General features: G+C 42.3%; 1 pseudogene; it reads left to right on the top strand.

Moving 5' to 3' along the window:
* LOC129869125 (zinc finger SWIM domain-containing protein 7-like) overlaps positions 1 to 20,166 on the top strand; it is a 31,481-nt pseudogene extending 11,315 nt beyond the window's left edge.
* The last annotated feature ends 3,801 nt before the right edge of the window (positions 20,167 to 23,967 follow it).

The following is a 23,967-nucleotide window of genomic DNA, read 5'->3' as shown; positions in this document are numbered from 1 at the left end:
GCTGCAGTAGTTTATGTGTCGGGGGGCTAGGGTCAGTTGGTTTTACCTGGAGTACTTCTCCTGTCTTATCCAGTGTCCTGTGTGAATTTAAGTATGCTCTCTCTAATTCTCTCGTTCTCTCTTTCTCTCTGAGAACCTGAGCCCTAGGACCATACGTCAGGACTACCGGGCATGCTGACACCTTGCTGTCCCCAGTCAGCCTGGCCTTGCTGCTATTCCAGTTTCAACTGTTCTGCCTGCGGTTACGAAACCCCTACCTGTCCCAGACCTGCTGTTTTCAACTCTTAATGATCGGCTATGAAAAGCCAACTGAGATTTATGCCTGATTATTATTTGACCATGCTTGTCATTTATGAACATTTTGAAAATCTTGGCTCTCTCTAATTTTCTCCTTCTCTCTTTCTTTCTCTCGGAGGACCTGAGCCCTAGGACCATACGTCGGGACTACCGGCCGTGGTGACTCCTTGCTGTCCCCAGTCCGCCTGGCCTTGCTGCTATTCCAGTTTCAACTGTTCTGCCTGCGGTTATGGAACCCCTACCTGTCCCAGACCTGCTGTTTTCAACTCTTAATGATCGGCTATGAAAAGCCAACTGAGATTTATTCCTGATTATTATTTGACCATGCTTGTCATTTATGAACATTTTGAAAATCTTGGCTCTCTCTAATTTTCTACTTCTCTTTTTCTTTCTCTCGGAGGACCTGGGCCCTGGGACCATGCGTCGGGACTGCCGCCCGTGGTGACTCCTTGCTGTCCCCAGTCCGCCTGGCCTTGCTGCTATTCCAGTTTCAGCTGTTCTGCCTGCGGTTATGGAACCGCCACCTGTCCCAGACCTGTTGTTTTTCAACTCTTAATGATCAGCTATGAAAAGCCAACTGAAAATTATTCATGATTATTATTTGACCATGCTTGTCACTTATGAACATTTTTGAACATCTTGGCATAGTTCTGTTAGAATCTCCACCCGGCACAGCCAGAAGAGGACTGGCCACCCCTCATAGCCTGGTTCCTCTCTAGGTTTCTTCCTAGGTTTTGGCCTTTCTAGGGAGTTTTTCCTAGCCACCGTGCTTCTACACCTGCATTACTAGCTGTTTGGGGTTTTAGGCTGGGTTTCTGTACAGCACTTCGAGATATTAGCTGATGTACCAAGGGCTATATAAAATAAAATTGATTGATTGATTGACTAACTTTAAACATCAGCTATCTGAGCAGCTAGCCGATTGCTGCAGCTGTACATAGCCCATCTGTAAATAGCCCATCCAATCTATCATCCCCATATTGTTTTTATTTACTTTTCTGCTCTTTGCACACCAGTATTTCTACTTGCACATCATCATCTGCACATCTATCACTCCAGTGTTAATTTGCTAAATTATAATTACTTGCTACTATGGCCTATTTATTGCCTTACCTCCTCACGCCATGTGCACACACTATATATAGACTTTCTTTTTTTCTATTGTGTTATTGACTGTACTCTTGTTTATTCCATGTAACTCTGTGTTGTTGTTTGTGTAGCACTGCTTTGCTTTATCTTGGCCAGGTCGCAGTTGTAAATGAGAACTTGTTCTCAACTAGCCAACCTGGTTAAATAAAGGTGAAATAAACATTTAAAAAATAAAAATAAAAAAAATGGGGAAGATGGGCAACACCTGGAGGGGGGTGGAGAAAATCACAAAGACTGGTGAAACAGATCAGGGTGTGACAGTATGTGGGTCTTAAATCCCAAATGTTTAAGACCCACCTACAAGGTCAGATACATAAATCTGTCAGCAGCATCATGTAGGTGTCTGGCCACTGTCATCTCACCAACCCACACGTCTGACTCTGTCCAGCAGCTCAATACTTTTATGAGGTCAGAAACTTCAGACCCTGGATTTAGTGTCTGGAACCATGACACAGCCACTTGGACGTCACTTCTGAGAAGAAGCTTGCAAAAACACCTACCTTACTCAGTCTGAGGAGCTTAGCCTAATGCTACTTTGTAGCTCTGGGATAGGTAGAGGAGCCACTCGGGGACTTGTTGCTCTGGTCTTTGATTTATTTTTATGTCTGCTGTGAAACTAATGAATAAGTTGGCCTATCCCTGCTCATAGGTTGCTACTCTTTGTTTCCACATTGGCTCATCCATAACTTTAGGTGACCATTTGGCCACAGCATTGGGTACTGGCTAATATTTGGAATATTAGGAACAATTAAACATATATGTTTAGCTCTCTGCAGTTGCTTTCTCTTTGTAAGGATTAGACCTGATATGTGTAGCAACACCAGCCCTGTTTTGGTGAGTGAGATTGACATGTCTACTGTAACTAAGCCAAGACTACTGTCACGCCCTGGCCTTAGTATTATTTGTTTTATTTATTATTTTAGTTAGGTCAGGGTGTGACATGGGGTATGTGTGTGTTTGGGGTATTATATGGTAGAGGGGGTGTTGGTTGTAGTGTATGGTTTTGTGTTGAATGTATGTATCTAGCTGTGTCTATGGGTGTGTAGTTTTCTAGGAAAGTCTATGGTGGCCTGAATGGGTTCTCAATTAGAGACAGCTGGTTTCTGTTGTCTCTAATTGGGAGCCATATTTAAGGCTGCCATAGGATTTAGCTGTTTGTGGGTCATTGTATATGTATATGTCGACGTAAGTAGTTTGTGTGTGCACTTGCGGTTGAAGTTTCACGATCGTTTTTTTGTTAGTGTGGTTTAAGTGTTTCGTGTTCATCTTCGTCGTTATAAATTAAAGAAGATGTATTCATATCATGTTGCGCCTTGGTCCTCTCATTCATGTCAACACGATCGTGACAACTACACTGTTTCTTAACAAGGGGAATCCATATTTATGACAAACACAACCATTTCTTAGGTTTTGCTACAATAAATGATATTGAAGAAGTGTTTTAACACTCAGAGCACCGGAATTCCATAACTCAGCGTTTCCCAAACTCGGTCCTCGGGACCCCAAGGGGTGCACTTTTTGGGTTTTGCACTAACACTACACAGCTGATTCAAATGATCAACGTTTGATGATTAGTTGATTATTTCATTCAGCTCTATAATTCTAGGGCTAAAACCAAAACGTGCACCTCTTGGGGTCCCGAGGACCGAGCTTGAGAAATCCTGCCATAACTATAAAGGCCATGATGGTCATTCTGACCATTTCTATTTAAATTGTATAAATATTGCTAAATGAATACATTTTAACTCAGAAAAAAAAGAAAAGTCCCCTTTTCAGGATCCTGTCATTCAAAGATAATTTGTAAAAATTCTAATAACTTCACAGATCTTCATTGTAAAGGGTTTCAACACTGTTTCCCATGCTTGTTCAATAAACCATAAACAATTAATGAACATGCACCTGTGGAATGGTTGTTAAGACACTAAAAGCTTACAGACGGTAGGCAATTAAGGTCTCAGTTATGAAAATGTAGGACAGTAAAGAGGATTTCTACTGACTCTGAAAAACCCCAAAAGAAAGATGCCCAGGGTCCCTGCTCATCTGTGTGAACGTGCGTTAGGCATGCTGCAAGGAGACATGAGGACTGCAGATGTGGCCAGGGCAATAAATTGCAATGACCGTAGTGTGAGACACCTTAGACAGGGCTACAGGGAGACAGGACGGACAGCTGCACCTGCACAGGATCGGTACATCCGAACATCACACCTGCGGGACAGGTACAGGATGGCAACAACAACTGCCCAGGTTACACCAGGAACGCACAATCGCTCCATCAGTGCTCAGACTGTCTGCAATAGGCTGAGAGAGGCTGGACTGAGGGCTTGTAGGCCTGTTGTAAGGGAGGTCCTCACCAGACATCACAGGCAACAATGTCGCCTATGGGCACAAACCCACCATCGCTGGACAGGACTGGCAAAAAGTGTTCTTCACTGACGAGTCGAGGTTTTGTCTCACCAGCGGTGATGGTCAGATTTGCGTTTATTGTCGAAGGAATGAGCGTTACACCGAGGCCTGTACTCTGGAGCGGGATTGATTTGGAGGGTTCGCCATGGTCTGGGGCGGTGTGTCACAGCATCATCGGACTGAGCTTGATGTCATTGCAGGCAATCTCAACGCTGTGCGTTACAGGGAAGACATCCTCCTCCCTCATGTGGTACCCTTCCTGCAGGCTCATCCTGACATGACCCTCCAGCATGACAATGCCACCAGCCATGCTGCTCGTTCTGTGTGTGATTTCCTGCAAGACAGGAATATCAGTGTTCTGCTATGGCCAGCGAAGAGCCCGGATTTCAATCCCATTGAGTACGTCTGGGACCTGTTGGATCGAAGGGTGAGGGCTAGGGCCGTTCCCCCCCATAAATGTACGGGAACTTGCAGGTGCCTTGGGGGAAGAGTGGGGTAACATCTCACAGCAAGAACTGGCAAATATCGTGCAGTCCATGAGGAGGAGATGCACTGCAGTACTTAATGCAGCTGGTGGCCACACCAGATACTAACTGTTACTTTTGTTTTTGACCCCCCCCCCCCCCCCCCCCCCCTTGTTCAGGGACACATTATTCAATTTCTGTTAGTCACATGTCTGTGGAACTTGTTCAGTTTATGTCTCAGTTGTTGAATCTTGTTATGTTCATGCAAATATTTACACAGGTTAAGTTTGCTGAAAATAAACGCAGTTGACAGTGAAAGGAAGATTCTTTTTTTGCTGAGTTTATTATGTTAAAATAGGTCATAAGAAACCTCAGGACACCAAATGCAAATAGAATCAGGCGGAAAATGTATTGATTGAATGTAAATGTAAATACTAAAATAATTATAGTGTATTTTCTGACTGTAAGACAACAGTCTGCTCAGTTTGCCTGTCCAAACTACACCTAAACTATATTGAAACTAATTTCACACATATAATAAAAGATGTGGCCTAAAGACAAGATTAAATTGACAATAGTCTAATGGCTGACAATATTATCAATTGTCAATTATGCGATGGGTCGATCTAATCCTGGATGCTGATTGGTTAATGCCTATTTACTCTGTTCCATCACACTGCGCAATCCACTGTCTCATCAGCCCAGGCAGGCAATTTATAAAATGTATCTCGACTATGAAAAGCATCTATACATTATCTTCCATTTATTTTAGACTAGCATTTGGTTTTCAACTGCGTAGATTTGTATTAACCTTGGTGTCTGTTTCTCCGACATTTGTAACATTGTTTCAATATTGAAATTCGATCTCCAGCTGTCCCATAGTAATAAACGTGACGGGAGTCGGGACGAGACAGACAGGTGGACAGCTTTTCTCAGCCAGTTGAAATTATGAATCAGCTGGCATCGTTTTTATGGACAAAGAAATGTCAATAGAAAACAGGTAAGCTACCTTGCTGTTATTCTGGCTGCACCGTTTGACGTGACTGTAAGTTAGCCGTAGTTGGCTAGCTAGCAAGCAATGGGTAAGAACGTTGCCAGCTAGTATGGCAATGGAACATTTAGAACGAACAACTGGGTCGCGTCCCTAGATACAGAACAAAAATGCTTAACGACTGGGTCACGTCTCTGGCAACTGAACCACCAGCCGGCTTGGGTAGCAAGGTCTATATCTCGTGGAAGGATAAAATAGTATGAATAAATTCAGCAGAATAACTTTTTTTATGAAAATATATCAAACATTATTTGAATATGTTGGTAACCCGTTGTTTAAAAGTGATACTACACTCAAAGCCAGTGTTTGGAGGATATATTGGCACGGTTTGCCGGCCCTCGATTTTGTCTCGGGCCTAACAACACCCGTGCCAATATACACCCATGCATTATCACTTAAATAGAGAATGAAGAAACTGATGACCTGCGTAGCGTGCATTGCCAAAGAAGCAAGGAGCTTACCAAATAGCACTTCTTCCATATCATCCTACAGAGGTCCATGCAAGCCAGACATAATAAACCTATTTTGCCAAACAACTGTACAAATTGCACATATGGTCTCTGTTTCAAAATATAACTTTTTCCGAAGAATAACCGTAACTCAATGCATTCCTCATGTGAGTAGGCTAATGGTGACAATCCGCAATAGCCATTTGGGATATTCCATTATATTCTTACTGTAAAATATATGTGTGTTGACTGAGGCAGGGCAGGGCAGGGCTTGTGATGTCTGCTAAACGAGCAAGCTGATTTCATTGGTGTGGTGCAGCGATAGCCTTGGCTACTAAGCACAGATAAATGCAACTCAAAACATACCATTCTGTTATTTTGAAATTAATGGCCTCGTATCATGTTTTTCATGACCTACTTACAGTTGAAGTCAGAAGTTTACATACACCTTAGCCAAATACATTTATACTCAGTTTTTCACAATTCCTGACATTTAATCCTTGTAAAAAAATCCCTGTTTTAAGTCAGTTAGGATCACCACTTTATTTTAAGAATGTGAAATGTCAGAATAATAGTAGAGAGAATGATTTATTTCAGCTTTTATTTCTTTCATCACATTCCCAGAGGGTCAGAAGTTTACATACACTCAATTAGTATTTGGTAGCATTGCCTTTAAATTGTTTAACTTGGGTCAAACTTTTCGGGTAGCCTTCCACAAGCTTCCCACAATAAATTGGGTGAATTTGGCCTATTCCTCCTGACAGAGCTGGTGCAACTGAGTCAGGTTTGTAGGCCTCCTTGCTCGCACACGCTTTTTTAGTTCTGTCCACACATTTTCTATGGGAGTGAGGTCAGGGCTTTGTGATGGCCACTCCAATGCCTTGACTTTGTTGTCCTTATGCCATTTTGCCACAACTTTGGAAGTATGCTTGGGGTCATTGTCCATTTGGAAGACCTATTTGCGACCAAGCTTTAACTTCCTGACTGATGTCTTGAGATGTTGCTTCAATATATCCACATATTTTTATTTCCTCATGATGCCATCTATTTTGTGTAGTGCATCAGTCCCTCCTGCAGCAAAGCACCCCCACAACATGATGCTGCCACCCGCGTGCTTCACGGTTGGGATGGTGTTCTTCGGCTCGTAAGCCTCATCCTTTTTACTCCAAACATAACGATGGTCATTATGGACAAACAGTTCTATTTTTGTTTCATCAGAACAGAGGACATTTCTCCAAAAAGTACAATCTTTGTCCCCATGTGCAGTTGCAAACCGTAGTCTGGCTTTTTTATGGCGGTTTTGGAGCAGTGGCTTCTTCCTTGCTGAACGGCCTATCAGGTTATGTCGATATAGGACTCGTTTTACTGTGGATATAGATACTTTTGTACCTGTTTCTCCAGCATCTTCTCAAGGTCCTTTGCTGTTGTTCTGGGATTGAGTTGCACTTTTCACACCAAAGTACGTTCATCTCTAGGAGACAGAACGCGTTTCCTTCCTGAGCAGTATGACAGGTAGGTGGCCCCATGGTGTTTATACTTGTGTATTATTGTTTGTACAGATGAACGTGGTACCTTCAGGCGTTTGGAAATTGCTCCCAAGGATGAACCAGAGGTCTACAATTTTTTCTGAGGTCTTGGCTGATTTCTTTTGATTTTCCCATGATGTCAAGCAAAGAGGCACTGAGTTTGATGGTAGGCCTTGAAATACATCCACAGGTACACCTCCAATTGACTTAAATGATTTAAATTAGCCTATCAGAAGCTTCTAAAGCCATGACATTATTTTCTGGAATTTTCCAAGCTGTTTAAAGGCACAGTCAACTTAGTGTATGTAAACTTCTGACCCACTGGAATTGTGATACAATGAATTCTAAGTGAAATAATCTGTCTGTAAACAATTATTGGAAAAATTACTTGTGTCATGCACAAAGTAGATGTCCTAACCGACTTGCCATAACTATAGTTTGTTAACAAGAAATGTGTGGAGTGGTTGAAAAAGCGAGTTTTCATGACTCCAACCTAAGTGTATGTAAACTTCCGACTTCAATTGTAAATTAAATATGAATGGATTTCTTTGTGATTGTGTACATTAACACTGGAAAGACATCATAATGACTCAAAATTAATTTCAATGTTTAATTACATCGCCATTTTTAAAATCATGTCCCCCTCATCCTTGACTTTCCTAAATAAGTCTATATAACACACTGTCATTGTTAGAATGTTAATATCACAAACAGAACTGGAGTTATAACCAGTTTTAGGAGGGCATGTAATGGTTTTCACCGGCCTGCTCTGCTCCTTCTCTGATAGTTGAATGTGCCATGCCCAGTTGACAATCACCCCGATAACTGCCTCGAAACTGAACCTAAACTATACCAAACGAATTTCACACATAACAGATGAAATAAATGAAGTATAGTATGATGTGGGAAAATGGGTAAATTGATGAGTGAGGGGGAAGTGAAATGATGCAGAATTATGTAACCACCAATTGTGAATGAAGAACAGGGCGGGACATATTATTGTATTCATCTATTCTAATTATAATCTCAAAACGGTGTAGTCTATACCAGTCCACCGAATCATAAAGACAATTTTAATTTAGATCATAAATGGAGAAACCTTACCTTAAATTGAGATTTTTGCATTTTTCAGTTAAGTGCTAAATTCAAATCAAAACATTTGTTTGGGCTGTTAGGTTCCTGCAAGAACCCCCAATAACTAAATAGGTTCCTCAATTAACCCCACCTATGGGGTTCTTGGAAGAACCTTTAAGGGGCATTTTTCAGTGCCAAGAAGCCTAAGGTTCTTCAAGGGACTTTGGGGATCTTAGAAGAACCCTCATTGAACTCCTAATTTTTAGAGCAGGCAATGTGAAATGATACAGTGTGTAACGATTGTCGTCGGGAGAAGGAGAAGAGGACCAAGGTGCAGCGTGGTAAGTATTCATAAATACGTTTCTTTAATAAATATGAACACTAACAAAACAACAACACAGCAAACAAACAGTTCTGAAAGGTGACGACAAACACTAAACAGAAAATAATCACCCACAACTCAAAGTGGGAAAACAGGATACCTAAATATGGTTCTCAATCAGAGACAACGAAATACAAAGAAATAAACAACATAGAACACCAGACATAGAATGCCCACCCAAACTCACGCCCTGACCAACCAAAATAGAGACATAAAAAGGATCTCTACGGTCAGGGCGTGACACAGTGAATTTGCTCGTGGTGCTCACAGCTCAAATTATACAGTACCAGTCACAAGTTTGGACAGACCCTCTCATTCCAGGGTTTTTCTTTATTTTTATATTTAATAATAATAGTGAAGACATCTAAACTATGAAATAACACATATTGAATCATGTAGTAACCAAAAAAGTGTTAAACAACTCAAAATATATTTTATATTTGAGATTCTTCAAAGTAGCCACCCATGACCTTCATGTCTTAAAACCTCTCTAGGCTAGATGGGACGCTACCGTCCCACCTGACCAACATCCAGTGAAAGTGCAGGGCACCAAATTCAAACTACAGACTGGTAAATATATAACATTCTTGAAAATACACATGCAATATGTCAAAATAAAGCTTAACGTCTTGTTAATCCAGCCACGGTGTCAGATTTCAAAAAGGCTTTACGGTGAAAGCAAACCATGCGATTATCTGAGGACAGCACCCTATCAAACAAACACAGACAATCATATTTCATCCCGCCAGGCGCGACACAAAACTCAGAAATAACGATATAATTCATGCCCTACCTTTGAAGAGCTTCTTCTGTTGGCACTCCAATATGTCCCATAAACATCACAAATTGTCCTTTTGTTCGATTAATTCCATCGTTATATCTCCAAAATGTCCATTTATTTGGCGCGTTTGATCCAGAAAAACACCGGTTCCAACTCGCGCAAAATGACTACAAAATATCTAATAAGTTACCTGTAATCTTGTTCAAACATTTCAAACAACTTTCCTAATACAACTTTAGGTATTTTTTAACGTTAATACGTATTAATACGTTAATAATCGATCAAATTTATGACAGGTCGTGCGCCATAAACCACAACAGTACACTAGACTCGACCCTCGTTCTGAACAGCCTTACTTCTTAATTTCTCAAAGGAAAAACATTAACCAATTTCTAAAGACTGTTGACATCTAGTGGAAGCGATAGGAACTGCAAGCAAGTGCCTTAGAAATATAGATCCACATAGAAACCCCATTGAAAAGAGAGTGACCTCAACAACAACAAAAAATCCTGGATGGTTTGTCCTCTGGGTTTTGCCTGCCAACTAAGTTATGTTATATTCACAGACACCATTCCAACAGTTTTAGAACCTTCAGAGTGTTTTCTATCCAAAAATACTAATAATATGCATATCCTAGCTTCTGGGCCTGAGTAGCAGGCAGTTTACTTTGGGCACACTTTTCATCCGGACGTGAAAATACCGCCCCCTAGCCTAGAGAGGTTAAAGAAACGATGGACTGTTGTTTCTCTTTGTATATTTGAGCTGTTCTTGCATAATATGGACTTGTTCTTTTAACAAGGCACACATGTTAATTGAAATGCATTCCAGTTGACCACCTCATGAAGCTGGTTGAGAGAATGCCAAGAGTTTGCAAAGCAGTCATCAAGGCAAAGGGTGGCTACTTTGAAGAATCTCAAATATAAAATATATTTGGCTTTGTTTAACACTTCTTTGGTTACTACATTATTCCATGTGTTATTTCATAGTTTGGATGTCTTCACTATCAATGTCAATAATAGTAAAAATTAAAAAAAAAAATTGAATGAGTCGGGGTGTCCAAACTTTTGACTGGTACTGTATGTAGCAACACCATCGAACATGAAAACAAATTCTAAATGTAACAATACTGTAGCACAACAAAATAGAGTTGAAGTCGGAAGTTTACATACACTTAGGTTGGAGTCATTAAAACCCGTTTTTCAACCACTCCACAAATTTCTTGTTAACAAACTATAGTTTTGGCAAGTCGGTTAGGACATCTACTTTGTGCATGACACAAGTATTATTCCAACAATTGTTTAAAGACAGATAATTTCACTTATAATTCACTGTATCACAATTCCAGTGGGTCAGAAGTTTACATACACTAAGTTGACTGTGCCTTTAAACAGCTTGGAAAATTCCAGAAAATGATGGCTTTAGAAGCTTCAGATAGCCTAGCTGACATAATTTGAGTCAATTGGAGGTGTACCTGTGGATGTATTTCAAGGCCTACCATCAAACTCAGTGCCTCTTTGCACTCAGTGCCTCATGGGAAAATCAAAAGAAATCAGTCACGACCTCAGAAAAAAAATTGTGGGCCTCCACAAGTCTGGTTCATCAGAGCAATTTCCAAACACCTGAAGTTACCACGTTCATCAGCACAAACAATAGTACGCAAGTATAAACACCATGGGACCATGCAGCCGTCATACCGCTCAAGAAGGAGACATGTTCTGTCTCCTTGAGATGAACATACTTTGGTGTGAGAAGTGCAAATCAATCCCTGAACAACAGCAAAGGACCTTGTGATGATGCTGGAGGAAACAGGTACAAAAGTATCTATATCCACAGTAAAACGAGTACTATATCGACATAACCTGAAAGGCCGCTCAGCAAGGAAGAAGCCACTGCTCCAAAACCGCCATAAAAAAGCCAGACTACGGTTTGCAACTGCACATGGGGACGAAGATCGTACTTTTTCGAGAAATGTCCTCTCGTCTGATGAAACAAAAATGGAACTGTTTGGCCATAATGACCATCGTTATGTTGGGAGGAAAAAGGGGTACACTTGCAAACCGAAGAACACCATCCCAACCGTGAAGCACAGAGGTGGCAGCATCATGTTGTGGGGGTGCTTTGCTGCAGGAGGGACTGATGCACTTCACAAAATAGATGTCATCATGAGGATGTGGATATATTGAAGCAACATCTCATCTCAAGTCAGGAAGTTAAAGCTTGGTTGCAAATGGTTCTTCCAAATGGACAATGACCCCAAGCATACTTACGAAGTTGTGGCAAAATGGCTTAAGGACAACAAAGTCAAGGCATTGGAGTGGCCATCACAAAGCCCTGACCTCACTCCCATAGAAAATTTGTGGGCAGAACTGAAAAGGCATGTGCGAGCAAGGAGGCCTACAACCCTGATTCAGTTACACCAGCTCTGTCAGGAGGAATGGGCCACAATTCACCCAATTTATTGTGGGAAGCTTGTGGAAGGCTACCCAAAACGTTTGACCCAAGTTAAACAATTTAAAGGCAATGCTACCAAATACTAATTGAGTGTATGTAAACTTCTGACCCACTGGGAATGTGATGAAAGAAATAAAAGCTGAAATAAATCATTCTCTCTAATATTATTGATCCTTACTGACCTAAAACAGGGAATTTTTACTTGGATTAAATGTCAGGAATTGTGAAAAACTGAGTTTAAATGTATTTGGCTAAGGTGTATGTAAACTTCCAACTTCAACTGTAGATAACCAATTTTACTTTGCAATTTAGTCAGTGCCTCTGAAAAATAGGTGTTAAACAAATAGTTTTGTTGATGAAATTAACACTGCTGTCCAAGTGGCACAACGTTGAATGTTATGGTGTTGTTCATGGTGGTGGAGGATTGCCACAGCACCTGCTTCCTATTTTTCTTATCTTTGGCAACCCTCCAAACGAAAACCAGGGCTATTGACAGTATGTGTTTTATGTTCTCTCTTTAAAATGCCTCGCTGCAGAATCCCTAGTCAGACAGTAGCCTACAGTCCAGTGTCTGTATTACCTTGTCAGCCCTGGCTAGAGGCTCCCTTAGTTCTAGTGTGGGACACTAACTGATAGTAGCCATGTTGCCTCTCTCATGAGTTTGTTTTACAGAGACAAGAGGTTGATAAATGAGACTCCTTTCTCCTCTTTTTCTCATCTGCTATCCTTTCTTTTCATTTCTCTGGTTTCAGTTACACAGATGGTAGTTTTGTTTGCCAAGGTATCTTGTATGGCCAGTCCTTCATACTGTTGGGTTCTGAGAATATGAAATATACTTATTCATGTCACTGAGGGAGAGAGGGTAATGTATAACGTTTACATTATATCAGGTATCCTACTGAAATATTGAGTGCGGGGAAGCGATCACATGGCAGGCATTGATAAGGGGAGAGAGCCATGTATTACTGATGAAGGGGGTCAAGATCAGGTCAGGTAATGTTAAGGGAGAAATAAAAGTTTATGGCAGTATCACTTTGTGTCCCGCCTAGCAGTGAAGTCACAATGTTTGTTCAGATGTGTAGGAGGAGACTCAGCCTAGGAGAAAGGGTTAAATATCAGTGCTTGTGTGAAAATGTTTTTGTCTAATGCAGCTGTATTGATCCTCTGGGAAGAATAAACTTGGTTAAGCTTTCATAGTGTCTGTTGAGTTTTTTACACTGAGAATTAGAACCTAACAATATGTCAGGCCAAATTTCCCATTGTTCCCCTCTCCTTGAAGTGTGCACTTGTTCACTCCCCCTCAACTACTGTAAAAGCATTGAGTTGGTTTGTAGATGGATTGTCTACCATCCCGGCATTGTTATATCAATTTTATGCTCTTAAATCTTTGAGGGGGAATGAACGAATACACACCACAGTTACAGTCTCCCTCCAGTGCCCTCAGCTGGGTGGTTTTCAGTCTCGTTACTCTGCATTTGTCACTTTTTAAATCGACTCCATGGAATTGTCCCTGCGGAGTAACTCATTTATAATGTAACATTTCAACGAATGAGGTGTTTTATTTTGTAGGTCACTAGGAAGGGACTACACAACTGTGAATTTGTCTCGGCTAGGGAATAATGGAGTCTGTTTCTGTCATGTTGAGAGTCATTAGTTGTGGAGACGAGGCTGTGTAAATCTTCTGAATTAATGCCCTCATGCGTCATCTTCAGAATGGGGCTGGAGCTGAGTCCGTCACAAAGTATGGACAGTGGCATAAAGTACTTAAGTAGAAATACTTTGTACTTTGGGGTATCTGTACTTTACTATGCTATTTCTATTTCTTCAACTTTTACTTCACTAAATTCCTAAAGAAAATAATGTACTTTTTCTCCTTACATTTTCCTTGACACCCACAAGTACTCGTTACATTTTGAATGCTTAGCAGGGCAGGAAAATGGTCCGATTCAGACACATATCAAGAGAATACGTGGTCATCTCTATTTCCTCTGATCTGGCGGACTCACTAAACATAAATGCATCATTTGTAAATGATGTCTGAGTGTTGGAGTGTGCACCAGGCTATCTGTAATGATGTCTGAGTGTTGGAGTGCGCACCAGGCTATCTGTAATGATGTCTGAGTGTTGGAGTGTGACCCTGGCTATCTGTAATGATGTCTGAGTGTTGGAGTGTGCACCAGGCTATCTGTAATGATGTCTGAGTGTTGGAGTGTGCACCAGGCTATCTGTAATGATGTCTGAGTGTTGGAGTGTGCACCAGGCTATCTGTAATGATATCTGAGTGTTGGAGTGTGACCCTGGCTATCTGTAATGATGTCTGAGTGTTGGAGTGTGCACCAGGCTATCTGTAATGATGTCTGAGTGTTGGAGTGTGCACCAGGCTATCTGTAATGATGTCTGAGTGTTGGAGTGTGCACCAGGCTATCTGTAATGATGTCTAAGTGTTGGAGTGTGACCCTGGCTATCTGTAATGATGTCTGAGTGTTGGAGTGTGCACCAGGCTATCTGTAATGATGTCTGGTGTTGGAGTGTGACCCTGGCTATCTGTAATGATGTCTGAGTGTTGGAGTGTGCACCAGGCTATCTGTAATGATGTCTGATTGTTGGAGTGTGCACTAGGCTATCTGTAATGATGTCTGAGTGTTGGAGTGTGACCCTGGCTATCTGTAATGATGTCTGAGTGTTGGAGTGTGACCCTGGCTATCTGTAATGATGTCTGAGTGTTGGAGTGTGACCCTGGCTATCTGTAATGATGTCTGAGTGTTGGAGTGTGCACCAGGCTATCTGTAATGATGTCTGAGTGTTGGAGTGTGCACCAGGCTATCTGTAATGATGTCTGGTGTTGGAGTGTGCACCAGGCTATCTGTAATGATGTCTGAGTGTTGGAGTGTGCACCAGGCTATCTGTAATGATGTCTGAGTGTTGGAGTGTGCACCAGGCTATCTGTAATGATGTCTGGGTGTTGGAGTGTGCACCAGGCTATCTGTAATGATGTCTGAGTGTTGGAGTGTGCACCAGGCTATCTGTAATGATGTCTGGGTGTTGGAGTGTGCACCAGGCTATCTGTAATGATGTCTGAGTGTTGGAGTGTGCACCAGGCTATCTGTAATGATGTCTGGGTGTTGGAGTGTGCACCAGGCTATCTGTAATGATGTCTGGGTGTTGGAGTGTGCACCAGGCTATCTGTAATGATGTCTGAGTGTTGGAGTGTGCATCAGGCTATCTGTAATGATGTCTGAGTGTTGGAGTGTGCACCAGGCTATCTGTAATGATGTCTGGGTGTTGGAGTGTGCAACAGGCTATCGGTAATGATGTCTGAGTGTTGGAGTGTGCACCAGGCTATCCATACAATTAAAAACAAGACAATGGTGCCGTCTGCTTTGCTTAATATAAGGACTTTGACATGATTTATATTTTAACTTCTACTTTTGATACTTACGTATATTTAGAACCAAATAGTTTTAGACTTTTACTCAAGTAGTATTTTACTTGGTAACTTTTACTTTTACTTGAGTAACTTTCTATTAAGGTATCTATACTTTTACTCAAGTATGACATTGGGTACTTTTTCCACCGCTGAGTATGGACTAAGTGTCTGGTATGGTCAGGAGTTGTTGTCTGGCATGCGAGTTTAGGTATACTTTACAGCTACAGTATTTTTTGGAGTATATGCAATATTTGGAGAAACCTGGCTAGCTTTATGAGATTATTGTCTACCACTTTTAAATCCAATAGATGTTTAACATGCTCCCTCTTCCAGGCACCAGGGGTGTATTTAGTGATGTAAAACATTGTGGATGTTTCAGTAAAAATAGAATGAACAGACCTGACACAATTCCATATTCTATCTGACGGACAATCATATCTGTTCTACACCATACATTTATTCCTATCTGAATGTTCTGTAACGTAACATCATCCTGAACAAGCCCCAAGGTTTAATGACACATGGACAAGTACAGTAACCCCAACAATGCAGTAATCTATATCAATGTAATAATACAAATAACAAGGTAGAACAAAAACACACAATATATACAAATAAGAAATAAGAAGAACACGATAAAGTAAGTAAGCATACTATATACAAGATCAGTTACAATACCAAGTTTACAATGTGCAGGGATACTGGATCGATAGAGGTAGAAATGTGTAGGGGTAAGGTGACTAGGCATCAGGATATATGATAAACAGAGTAGCAGCAGCGTGTATGATGATTGTTTGTGAGTGGGTGTGTGTAGAGTCAGTATAAATGTATGTGTGTGTGAGCAAATAATGGATTGAGTGTTTGTATGTGTGTTGGAGTGTCAGTGTGCATAGTGTGTAGGGCCCTATGAGTGTGAATGGAGACATGTGCAAAAATAAGAATAAAATACAAAAGTCAACACAGATTGTCCGTGTAGCCATTTTGTTTGCTATTTAGTTAGCTATTTAGCAGTCTTATGGCATGGGGATCGAAGCTGTTCAGGAGCCTGTTGGGGTCAGATTTGATGCACTGGTACCGCTTGCTGTGCGGAAGAGATAACAGAGAGAACATTCCATGGCTTGGGTGGTTGGAGTCTTTAACTATTTTCCGGTTCTTCCTTTCACACCGCCTGATATAGAGGTCCAGGATGGCAGGGAGCTCAGATCCAGTGATGTGCTGGGCTGTCCTGACCACCCTCTGTAGCGATCAAGGTAGTGCTCGAGGCAGTGCTATTGCCATACCAAGCAGTGATGAAGCCAGTCAAGATGCTCTTAATGGTACAGCTGTAGAACATTTTGAGGATTTGAGGGCCCATGCCAAACCTTTTCAACCTCCTGAGGGGGAAGAGGCACTGTCGCGACTTCTTTACAACTGTGAGCGTGGACCATTTGACACCGAGGAACTTGAAGCTCTCGACCTGCTCCACTACAGCCCCGTCGATGTGTCTGGGGGTGTGCTTGCCCCCCCCCCCCCCCGTTTCCTGTAGTCCACGATCAGCTCCTTGGTCTTACTTACGTGAAGGGAGAGGTGGCTGTTCCGGCCCCACAATGCCAGGTTACTGACCTTCTTCCTGTAGGCTGTCTCATTGCCGCCGGTGATCAGGCCTACCACCGTTGTGTCGTCAGCAAACTTGATGATGGTGTTGGAGTCTTGCATGACCACGCGGTCGTGGGTGAAGAGGAAGTACAGGAGGGAACCAAGCACACACCCCTGTGGGGCCCTCGGGTTCGAGGGTCAGCGCTGTGGGGGTGATGTTGCCTACCCTCACCACTTGGGGTCGGCCTGTAAGGAAGTTAGCAGGATGTATTAGGGCTCTTTGGAGGAGCTCAGGGATTTGTGAGATAAGGATGAGATGAGGTCAGTGGGAGCTTGTTTCACCTCATTCCTCACCCTGTTCTACTGATCGACCGTTTTCAGAGCTCCTTCCTCAGCTGTTGTGAACATGTGTGGAATTGACTCAAGCTGTTATCAATGGCAGTCAAAGGCAGTATAAGTACGAACAGAATTCACATAATTTTTGGAAAACTTTGTTCAATCAAGTACTTACTAGAGACACAAGACATTCTCTCTCTTCTACAACACTGTGATGATTCAGAGAATCTTTCCATGGTTGTTTATTTCCTTGTTTGCATAAATCCACGGTCCAGGACACCTGTGTTTTTGTCCAGCTCTGCCTTTGTCTTTGACTCCTACTTGTTGTTTTTGTTACAGTGTCTGTAGCGGTCTAAGGCACTCCATCTCAGTGCTTGAGGCGTCAATACGGACACCCTGGTTCGAATCCAGTCTGTATCACAACCGGCCGTGATTGGGAGTCCCATAGAGCGGCTCACAATTGGCCCAGCGTCGTCCGGGTTTGGCCGGTGTAGGCCATCATTGTAAATAAGAATTTATTCTTAACTGACTTGCCTAGTTAAACAAAGGTTACATTTTTTTAATTTAAAAAATTGTTTTGTTGAAGGTGATGGTCGGGTCAGGGCTGCTGTACACTTTAAATCAAATCAAATGGTATTTGGCATATGCTTTGTAAACAACAGGTGTAGACTAACAGTGAAATGTTTACTTACTGGCCCTTCCCAACAATGCAGAGAGAAACATCGAAAAAATAATAGAAACATAATAAAACGAGGAATAAATACACAATGAGTAACGATAACTTGGCTAGATTCACGGGGTACCAGTACCGACTCGATGTGCAGGAGTACGAGGTAATTGAGATAGATACTGTATGTATGTATGGGAAGGGGTGAAGTGACTAGGCAACAGGATAAATAATAAGCAGATGGGTCAAAAGAGTTAGTGCAAAGGGGGGGGGGGTCAATTCAGATAATCTGGGTAGCTATTTGGTTAACTATTTAGCAGTGTTATGGTTTAGGGGTAGAAACTGTTCAGGGTCCTGTTGGTTCCAGACTTGGTGCATCAGCACTGCTTGCCATGCGGTAGCAGATAGAACAGTCTATGACTTAGGTGGCTGGTGTCTTTGACCATTTTTAGGGCCTTCCTCTGACACCGCCTGGTATAGAGGTCCTGCATGTCAGGGAGCTCAGCCCCAGTGATGTACTGGGCCGTGCGATTGGATGACAAGCAGTTGCCATACCAAGCGCTGATACAGCCAGTCAAGATGCTCTCAGTGGTGCACCTGCTACACCTCCTGTCACTACTGCCCCTTCCCCTGCCTTCACTTTCACCGTGCTCAGGAAGAACGAGAGCCTGCTGGTGAGCACAGAGCAATAATAACGTATTCATATATTAATAGAACATACAGCCATAAAGCGCAAAGACATCACACAAAACCTATGCACGCATGCACACTCACACACACAAACAAACACAAACACACACACACACACACCACTTCGTCGGATCATACTCTATGTCTTGGGTAATGCATAGATCCTGAGCAAGACCAAGATACGGAATTCAACCTTTCAGGGTTACTCCCTCCCAGAAAGTGCTCGCATGTTAATCTGTATAACAGTAGCACTGAGCAGACAGGGGATATTTTGGTCAGGTCTCATCTTTGATTGAAGGTTTCTATTTGGATTGTAAATATCAGTGTTTTCTACAAAACAACCTGGGCCCCTAGCTACCCCTTGCATAAGGACAACTTCAGTCCCTAGAGAGGCAGAGCTAAAATCAGCCTGAGAAAGAGAAAGCAGCAAGAGACTAAAGAGTCCACCATGTACTGTATATTCTTAAAGTCTGCTTCTACCATTGATGTCCATGAGACAAAAGAGACACTGGCAAGACACTGGCACTAGTGGTCCTTTTACGTCTCATTTAAACCTGTCCATCCCATATGACACCCAGGAGCCCAAAACCAAAAAGACCCCAAATCCCATCAACCCTCAGCTGCCTCTGAATATTTCCCTGAAAACAGAATACTGTATATCCATACCTCACAGTGAGGTTGACCACACTACTCCCCCTCTCTCCCACATAGAGCCAAAGCTGTCTGTGTTGTTTTAGGGGCACTGGAGACCTTGTCATCGTCATTGCGACCCCATCATGTGTCAGTTAGGGCAAATCAGGGCCAGACGAGGGGTAGGGCCACAGTCTCACTGTAGACCGCGTCATCATCCGCATCATTGGTCTACGTCTATCAAACAGAACTAGGTCACCCTAGTGGGCCACAGGGGGTTTCACATGGAGCGTACTGCCTGGACAGTCTACAGACCATGAAAGCCCAGGCTCCCGGCTCCAGGACCGCAGACCAGCAGGAGAGATACCAATGTGTACTGAACTGTTACTCTGAAAAGTAGCCCTGAGATGATGGAACTTATTTTTGCCAAATGTTTTTGGGGAATATAATACATTCTTCCTACCTTATTACATCGGTATGACAAATACTGACGTTGTGGTTATTCATTTTTTTAAATAAATGTAATAACCGTAAGTTAAAAACAAATGAGTCATACATATATTAATCATGATGATGATAAGCGTATCTGAAAACTTGCCTGAAGTTGAATTCTGTCTGTGTGACACACACACACACACAGAAAATAAAAGCTGCACACTCTCATGGCTCCAATGCATTAGATTTAATAAGCTAGCTAAAATTTCTAACATTCCTCCTCCTGTGTCAGTGTAAGCATATCCTGGTGGCTTACCTCAGTCATGCCATGGGACTGTCCCAGCAGGACAGCTATATCAATCCCAAAACAGACACGTAGATCACAGCCCAACAGGTCACTGAAACAGACTCAAACCCTTGCAGCACCATCTAAGACCAAGCTGCTAAAGCACATCCTGGGGAAAGATGTTTAAAAGCCAAAGCCTACTGCTGCTGCATGGTCTCCTCCAGTCTATCTGCATGTGTAAAGATTATATTTATGGCTTTTAGGTCATTGTGCTGTTCTTCTGGACCTCTGGTGTGGTTCTCTGCTTTCTGAAAATCTGTCAACAGATGTTGCATTTGTTTGTGACTGTGTAAGTGTTCTTAATATGTTGCCAGAGAATGTGCATCTGTTCATTGACTTTAGTTTTAGACTCTCCTTTTATTTGAAGACAAGTCAGTCCCCCCATGGTGCTGCCTGCTGAAAGGGAAGTGTAAAGGTAAGATACGTTTTACTCAGTCCAGTGGTTCAGTGACCAGAGACTACAAAGATGTTTCAGTTTTTCAGAAGGCTTTGTATATTTATTATTTGTTCTGAAATTAAAACATTGTGAGTAAAATCAATGAAAATTGTTTTGTAGGTTTGTAAACTCTTCCTGTAAGAATATGAAAGTCTGACCTGTAACAATATAAGCATAGCTTTTATTAACAAAATAATTTGCCATACATACATACAGATATTCTCATGTTAAATAACAGTATTGGTTTACAGTTGTAGTCAGTTGAGTGAAAGAATAATTATTTAAACATTGAACATCATAGACGTGAACCACAGTGGACTGTTTAGGCTACTGATTAGTGACATCAATACTATAACACATTTGCAAACACACAGGTTGGAATGGAAGGCAGGATCACTATGAAAAGCTTGTTTTTATATGGTTTTTCTCCTTCATTCATCATTCACAAGTCATGCTTGTTAAAGGCTTTACAACCCACAGTATCTAGCAGGGATGGGATCAATTCCATTTCAATTCAGTCAACTCTGGAAGTTAACTGAGATTCCAATTCCACATTTTTCTCATTGAGAAGCACTTAGGGAAATTGGAATTTCAGTTTATTGACTGAAGTGGAATGGAATTGACCCCAGCCCTGGTGCTAAGGTCACATTTGAGTAAACAAATGATAGTAATACTAGTACAGTGCAGTCTCAAATGGAATGTACTTAAGGTTCTGCACACTCCTATAGTTTAGCCCTTGAAGTTGTAGAGGTCAAGGTTGATGAGTATGGTGAAGAAATTAAAAACTAGAGCCACATGGCTCTTAACTGCTAGGACAAGGACAGACAGCATGCAGTGGACAGTATACAGTTTGACAATATTGAGTGTTAAAAGCTTGTCCTTGTGGAGACGCCAGCCTCTCTCTTTTCTCTTTTATTACAGAGGCAGTTAGTCACAGTTGCCACTCTATGACGATGGTGGCCTGTGGTGGAATGGAATATGCCAATTGGGCAGATGATCACAGCTGTGTCCATGTGAAGGGTGTGTAGGTGTCTGTGTGTGTGTCTGTGTGTGCGAGTGTGTGTTTGTGTATATGTGTCCATGTGAGGGTTGTATAATATGCCTTTTAGGGATGCCAAGAGAAGAGGGTGACATCATATCCTATATTTGTTTCTCCATATGATTTAGGCTATGTTGAACAAGACCCTAAAATATGTCTGCATTTTGTCAGGAATAATAATGTAACTCCATCAATTTAAAAAGGTAAGTAATGATCAAATAATGAGGTATGTATTTGTTAGTACAAAGGTCTCAACCTCTAAATATCCTCAGTGTCTGTGCATTTCAGATGTATCTTTTCACATGAATCAGTCAGTCTTCCTCACCACATTCAAATAAAATAAAATAAAATAAAATTGTATTAGTCACATGCGCTGAATACAACAGGTGTAGAAGACCTTACAGTGAAATGCTTACTTACGAGCCCCTAACAAACAATGCAGTTTCAAAAAAATATGGATAAGAATAAGATATAAAAGTAACAAGTAATTAAAGAGCAGCAGTAAAATAACAATAGCGAGATTATATACAGAGGGGTACCGATACAGAGTCAATGTGATGGGGCAACGGTTAGTTGAGGTAGTATTTGCATGTAGGTAGAGTTATTAAAGTGACTATGCATAGATGACAACAGAGAGTAGCAGTGGTGTAAAGAGAGGGGGGGGGGGGGGGGGGGCAATGCAAATAGTCTGGGTAGCCATTTGACTAGATGTTCAGGGGTCTTATGGCTTGGGGGTAGAAGTTGTTTAGAAGCCTATGGACCTAGACTTGGCGCTCTGGTACCGCTTGCCATTCGGTAGTAGAGAGAACTATCTATGACTAGGGTGGCTGGAGACTTTGACAATTTTTAGGGCCTTCCTCTGACACTGCCTGATGGTTGATATGAAGCATGGCCCCTCTGTAGTGCCTTACGGTCGGAGGCTGAGCAGTTGCCATACCAGGCAGTGATGCAACCAGTCAGGATGCTCTCGATGGTGCAGCTGTAGAACCTTTTGAGGATCTGAGGATCCATGACAAATCTTTTCAGTCTCCTGAGGGGGAATAGGTTTTGTCGTGCCCTCTTCACGACTGTCTTGGTATGCTTGGACCATGATAGTTTGTTGGTGATGTGGACACCAAAGAACTTGAAACTCTCAACCTGCTCCATTGCAGCCCCGTCGAAGAGAATGGGGGTGTGCTCTGTCCTCATTTTCATGTTGTCCATAATCATCTCATATGTCTTGATCACGTTGAGGGAGAGGTTGTTGTCCTGGCACCACACGGTCAGGTCTCTGATCTCCTCCCTATAGGCTGTCTCGCTGTTGTCGGTGATCAGGCCTACAACTGTTGTGTCATTGGCAAATTGAATGATGATGTTGGAGTCATGCCTGGCCGTGCAGTCATGAGTGAACAGGGAGTACAGGAGGGGACTGAGCATGCACCCCTGTGGGGCCCCTGTGTTGAGGATCAGCGTGGCAGATGTGTTGTTACCCACCCTTACCACCTGGAGGCAGCCCGTCAGGAAGTCCAGGATCCAGTTGTAGAGGGAGGTGTTTAGTCCCAGGGTCCTTAGCTTAGTGATGAGCTTTCAGGGCACTATGGTGTTGAACGCTGAGCTGTAGTCAATTAATACCATTCTCACATAGATGTTCCTTTTGTCCAGGTGGGAAAGGGAAGTGTGGAGTGCAATAGAGATTGCATCATCTGTGGATCTGTTGGAGTGGTATGCAAATTGGAGTGGGTCTAGGGTTTCTGGGATAATGGTGTTGATGTGAGCCATGACCAGACTTTCAGAGCACTTCATGACTACAGGCGTGAGTGCTACGGGTCGGTAGTAATTTAGGCAGGTTACCTTAGTGTTCTTGGGCATAGGCACTATGGTGGTCTGCTTAAAACATGTTGGTATTACAGACTCAGACAGGGAGAGGTTGAAAATGTCAGTGAAGACACTGTCCAGTTGGTCAGCACATGCTTGCAATACACGTCCTGGTAATCCGTCTGGCTCTGCGGCATTGCGAATGTTGACCTGTTTAAAGGTCTTTCTCACATCGGCTTCGGAGAGCGTGATCACACAGTCTTCCTGAACAGGTGGTGCTCTCATGCATGTTTCAGTGCTATTTGCCTCGAAGCGAGCATAGAAGTAGTTTAGCTCGTCTGGTAGGCTCGTGTCATTGGGCAGCTCTCGGCTGTGCTTCCCTTCGTAGTCTGTAATGGTTTGCAAGCCCTGCCACATCTGACGAGCGTCAGAGCCGGTGGAGTACGATTTGATGTATTGACGTATTAACGCTTTACCTGTTTGATGGTTTGTCGGAGGGCATAGCGGGATTTCTTATAAGCTTCCGGGTTATAGTCCCGCTCCTTGAAAGCGGCAGCTCTAGCCT

The sequence above is a fragment of the Salvelinus fontinalis genome, chromosome 13, assembly GCF_029448725.1.
Source record: "Salvelinus fontinalis isolate EN_2023a chromosome 13, ASM2944872v1, whole genome shotgun sequence".
NCBI classification, from domain to species: Eukaryota; Metazoa; Chordata; class Actinopteri; order Salmoniformes; family Salmonidae; genus Salvelinus; species Salvelinus fontinalis.
Note: the sequence above shows the minus strand (reverse complement) of the source record. Positions and strands in the feature narration are given on the sequence as shown.